A 5,836-nucleotide genomic window follows, 5' to 3' on the forward strand; every position below is an offset into this window, starting at 1 on the left:
GCTGTAAGTGCCATTACTGGTGGTGTCAATGCTGCTGCCGTCATGGTGATGCTAAGGACCGCCGCACTGCTGTCACCAGCCATGTACCGTCAGTGCTGCGGGCCAGACTGTCCGTTTTCGCTGCCGTTCCTCCCGCTTATCCTTCCGACGGCTTCTGTGAGCGTTGTTGCCGTCAGTGTTACTACTATCGGTGTTATCTCTGCACTTCCTGTCACTGCTGCCGTTTGGTCGAAGCAGGCTTTGTCCCCCAGGTCTCTTCCAGGAGGGACAGTCGCCTCCCACCCGGGGCTTCTGGGCTCCAAGTTCTCCACCGCACAGAACCGAGACCCCAAAGGGCCAGAGTCTTGGCCGCTGGAGGCAGAAGGAAGCCCTCCCGTGGCCTGGAGGCGCAGCCCCCTCCCGACACGGTTGGGGGTGGTGTGGACTCTCCCCCCACCCCAGGTGGTCCCCGAGCGTCAGGCACCGCCGGGCCACGCTTTCAGAGGAGCCCCACCATCTGTGTCCTTCCGAACAAATGGGGTGCACCCTGCAAGCCTTCTTTCCCCCCAAACCCTGTCGTCTTGGGGCCAGAAATGAACCAAAACGTCTCCCGGCCTCGGAAGCCCGCGGAGGGAGCACCTCTTAGTTTCTGAGAAGCCCACGAGCCGCAGGAAGATGTCAACCACCCACGCTGCGCTGTGCTGTGCTGTCCACGCTTCTTTGAGAGAAAGGAAGAAATGGTGACATGAAAGCTAAAGCACTAAACTGACGAAGAACCGGGGAGATTCAGAACTCAGTCCTCGGAGCCGGATTGAACCCGGGAGCAGAGAGCACCCTCCGGGAGGCTCTGGGGGTGAGGGCTGAGCCCAGCCGGCACATCCGGGGGGCGGGGGTGAAGTTCAACCCAGAGCCGCCGCGGCCCTGCCCCCGGAGCCCCTCCGCCTGCTCCTACCGGCCAGTTACTTTCGGAGGAAAAACGAGAACAGGCCCTCCATTGGCGGCACGCAGCTCATCAAGTATCTGTGTCCTTCCATGTGGGGTTTTCCCTAATCACGGTATTGGCACACGACCATCAGTGACTGTGGGGGAAACGGAGAGCAGGGAAAGAGGAGAATCCCCTGTTCAGAGTGGACCTCTAGGGACTGTTAGTGAATGTTCCTTCCACGTGTTTTCTGTACATGGTGAAGCAAATAATAGTGCAGATCACACTTCTTTTTTAAACTTAGGATGACAAAGGATTTTCTTCTCTCCCCCCCCAACCTAGAGTCACCTGGACCGAGACACTGTATGCCTAGAGACGCCACCGTTGGTCCAGTTTAGCTAATTAATCCAGACACCGTGGAGGCGGCTTTGACCCTGCTTCCTCCTCCCCCCAAAGCCCCTGCACCCCGAGTCCTGCTGCCCGGGTGCTCCAATATCTCTTAAGACACCCACTTCTCTGCTCCCCCACGGCCACCACCCCAAGCTGCCGCCCAGCCGAGAGGTGGAGAGAAATGTCTTAGAAATATCTAGCTGGGGGCGTCGGGGTGGCTCAGTCAGGCAAGCATCTGACTCTTGGTTTGGGCTCAGGTCACGGTCCCAGGATCTTGGGATCGAGCCCTGTGTCAGGTTCTGCACTAATCATGGAGCCTGCTTGGGATTCTTTCTCTCCCTCTGCCCATCTTTCCACGCCTTCCCCACTCTCTAAAATAACATTTTTAAAAAGAAAAGAAAAGGAAAGGAAAGAAAGGAAAAGAAAAGAAAAGAGAAAAAGAAAAGAAAAGAAGAAAGAAAAGGAGAGAATTGGCCGGAGATCTTGGACCAGGGCTGGCCGAGGTCCCCCATCGGGTTTCTGGCTTCTACTCCGGACCCCAGCAATCTGGGATCCACGCTGTCACAGGGACGTGCTTTCCAAATGCGAATCTGATCGCATGGCCCCCCCAGATGACAACTTGAATGGCCGTAGCCCGTTGCTTCTGGGATCAGGACCAGACTCCTCCTCCAGGAAGCCTCCCCGCCTGCACACACACACAGGCTCCCGCCCTGGCACCATGTGCCGCGCCCTGCTGTGCTCGCAGGGGTTGGTGGGCCCGCCATCCGCCCTCCCCGAGTCGCGGCGCATCTGGGAGCCACTCTGTTGGCACAGGGAGCACGCGCTCGGTGGATGGCCGACCGCCAACACTCTCCGCGCCGGCCACCACCGCAGGGTCCGGGCGGGATTATAATTCACGCGGCAGCGGCAGGACTGTTTTCCGGTTCCCGCTCCACACCCACCAGATCCAGGTGTTTGCTGGCCACACGCTGAGGACGGCGGGATCGCGCGGATTTTCCTATCAGGGAGACAGACCTGCTCCTTGGACGAGGGACTTCCTGGAGCTGAGCGGGAAGTGGAGTCTGGGGACCACGACCCCTGAACCCCTGCGGGTTGGTGTGCACCCCTGCCTCCCGGCGTGGGAAGGTTCCAGAGGCAGCCCCGTGCGGCCGCCCCCTCCCCTCACCCGCAGTGTGGAGGTGGGTTATCCATCCCAGACTCCAGTGCCTGACCCAGCAGGTGCTTTGTGCTCCGCCCCCGGAGCCGGGGGCGGGGGAGGGGGAAGGGTATCTGGGGCACCCGTGGGCTCTGGGAGCCTCTGAGCAACGGGCTGCCCGCCAGAGCGTGAGGACATGTGCCACGTGTTGGGGATCCCGGGCCTGAGCGAGACGTCTGGACTTAATGGCACCGATTTTTTTTTTCTTACTCTGTAACCTTTTATTTTGGTATAATTTCAAACCTGCAGAGAAGTTGCAAGAATATCGGAGATCCCTGCGCACCAGCGACTTGCCGGTCCCACCATGTGTGCGCGCACGCGCTCTTGAGAGTCAAGCGCGGGCTCCGGTCCTTCTATTCCTCCGCGCCTCCGTGCGCGGTTCCTACGAACCGGACTCGCTCTCAACTAAGCAGCACCGTCTGAGCCGGGGACTCACAGAGCGCATCGGCGTGTTTACGGTCACCGACGCCCAGCCCGTTCACGGCGGCTCCGGCCCGCGCTCCACGGCTGTCCCGCCCCCGGGGCCCCGTGCCTGCAGTCCTGCAGTGTCCCTCTCGTGCCTCTAACCTGGGTCGGCTCCTTGGCCTGTCTTTGTCCTTCTTGCTGATTTTGAGGAGTGTGTTTCTTGTTCTGACCTGCGAGCTGGAAGCCACGACCGCAATTCTGAGCCAAGTTTGGAGAACCGAGCGCGCTATGGAATCGATGCTCCCACACCCGGTCAGCGCTCGTGTCCTGCCAGGGGGTCCCGCCGCGCGGCCGCGGGGTGCACGGGGTGCGGGTGGCCTGGCCCAGCGGCTGGCGGCCTGCTTCCCACCTGCCTGCTCAGGCTCAAACCCCAGTTTCGTTCCTTCCAGCCTGGGTGACCTCGGGCAAGCCACTTACCCTCTCTGTGTTAAAGTTTCCTCATCTGGGAAATGGGGGCAATGCTGGTACCCACCTGGTGGGGCTGCAGCGGGGCTCGGTAGGCTAATTCTGACGGAGCCGAGACCAGGGCGCAGCACCTGTGAAACGGACCTCACGGGAGCACACACAGCCTGCTTTCACTCACATGGTCTTGGACGCGCCCTGCGTGGCAACACGTCTGGGCAGGTGGCTCAGCCACACGAGACGTGTTCATGCGTCCCCCACGTGCTCTCCCTTGGGCTCTGCCTTTCCCCGTGCGCGGGCATGTGCACACACGCACACACACGCGCACACACACACATACACGCACCTCCGCTCACCAGAGGGCAGAGCCAGCTTCACGCATGCTCCCCCGGGGCTAGCCCGCCGTCTCCTGCCCCTGCGTCACTCGCTCGCTGGCGCCTCACAGGGTTAGGGCCCTAGAACGTTTCTGTCACTGCTCGCCTGCTCTTGTGACGTCAGGGGACACGTTTGCGGGGCTCTGGCGTGACCACCGGCAGCACGGAGTATCGTGTGCTATCGCACGCCCCTTCCGCACGCCGTCCCGGGGAGTCCTCATCACCCCTGCGAGACAGGTGCCGTGAGTGCCCCCCGGGCCGGTAGGGAAGCGCAGGCACAGGGAGCTTGCGGTCCCGGAGCTTGGCCAAGGTCGTACAGCTAGAAGGTCCACGCCGGGGCTCGAACCCACGGGCTAACCCTTCAGTTACGCCCCGTCTGATGGTCCTGGGGGAGGAAGTCCGGGGCAGGGCCGGCTGGTGGCACAAGCGCGAGTCCGTGGGGGTCTGAGGCCATGGGGGACACCGAGTCATGGTCCTGCCGTGCGGCGGGGAGCCCTGCGCAGGCACATGTCGGCCGTGGGAAGAGTCCCCGAGGCAGGCGTGTTCTCCGCTGGGGCTCCAAGGGGGCGCTGAGCACACCCCGCAGGCCAGGGGACGCCAGGACACAGCACAGGTGTCCAGGCCTTGCTGGGCAAGCCCCGGGGGCATGCGTGTCCCCAGCGCAACCTCCCAGTCACTCAGGACGGCGGAGCCTTGGCCAAGACCTTGGCTCTGCTTCTCGTCTGTGTTTCCTCGGCCAAAGGACGGAATGTGTGCCTCGGTTCCCTCCGGGGCAGGCGGGCACGGCCGTCGTCACGTCGCGGGCAGGCGGGCACGGCCGTCCGCACGTCGTGGGCTGTCTTCAGGGCCGGGCAGGGAGGCCCAGCAGCTCGGCTCGGCGGAGAGGAGCGAGCAGGCCCTGCGCCGTGACCGTGCACCCTCCCGGGCGAGCGGGCGAGGCCCCGGGGAAGGATGGGGCGGGGGGGGGGGGGGCAGTGGTGTGGTTCCAATTACGCTGTCGTATGCGTCCTTGTCCGGTGACAAACGGCTGCAGTGACGGAGGATCATGGCTTCAATTTTCCGTTGGGATCAGACGTCTCGCGGCTCTGCCAGCCTCGTCCGGAAGTGGGCAGGTCACCCGGCGGCCCGGAGCCAGCGACTGTCATTCTTGGCCATCAGGCCCCCGGGTCGGCCAGGGAAGGGGGACAGTCCTCACGGACCTGGCCTGGGGCCACGCGGGGTGCTTCCTGTTGCCCTCGCACACTTGTGCCCACGCACACCCCCGTGCAACTCGACCATCTCTTCCAAGTTCACGCACGTCCACGCCCATCTGCAAATGCCTGTCTCAACTGACCCATTTGGCCAGAGTGGGCTGTTTCCGGGCTGAGCCAGACAGGGAGGGTGGATGGAGAGGTGCAGGCAGATGAAGGGCAGCCTGGGCTTCTGGCAATTTCCATCTTAATTTTCAAGGTGCCACAGACTGTGAAGGCCAGCCAGTGCAACTCTGGCCGGAAGGGAGTGCGACAGGGGGTCTCTGTGGGGACGGCGGCCTGGGAGGGCCCGTGGCGGGGCTGGCACGGTGCTTGGCATTGTCTGGAAACATGGCGTCCGCACCTGCCTCACGAGGTTGTGCCTGAGGACGCACCTGAGCCACCGTTTTTTGAGCCACATGCTCAGGTTGCAGAAATAGGCACTGTTTTTTCTATAGTGAACAGCCTTGACCTTCAGCTCTCAGGGCTCCCCCCGCAGCCCCCACCCCACAGCTAACAACCTCAGTAACAAAACTGGCCATTGGTTTCCAGGTTAGCTCCGTGCACGCAGGGCGACCCCGCCCCTCCCTGAGTTGACACTGCCCTCCCGCGCTCCCCAGTCCCCCGAGCGGGAGCCCGGGTGCCCACCACGGCCTGGTGCCCCCTCGCCGGGGCTCCACACTGCCCTCCCGGGCTCCCTTGGGCCAGGCTCGGTCCCCTCTCCGCTGCCCTCCATCGCCCCCTTCTCAGTGACCTGACCGCCCTGTTTCACACGCTAACAGCCTCTGCCTCTGGCACTCCCGGCTGCCGTTGTCTGGGTTCTTTTTCTCCACAGCGATTTCTACACCTGACACGTGTGATGGGTGTCCCGCCTGCCCCC

This window comes from Suricata suricatta, chromosome 16, assembly GCF_006229205.1.
Source record: "Suricata suricatta isolate VVHF042 chromosome 16, meerkat_22Aug2017_6uvM2_HiC, whole genome shotgun sequence".
In the NCBI taxonomy this organism is placed as follows: Eukaryota; Metazoa; Chordata; class Mammalia; order Carnivora; family Herpestidae; genus Suricata; species Suricata suricatta.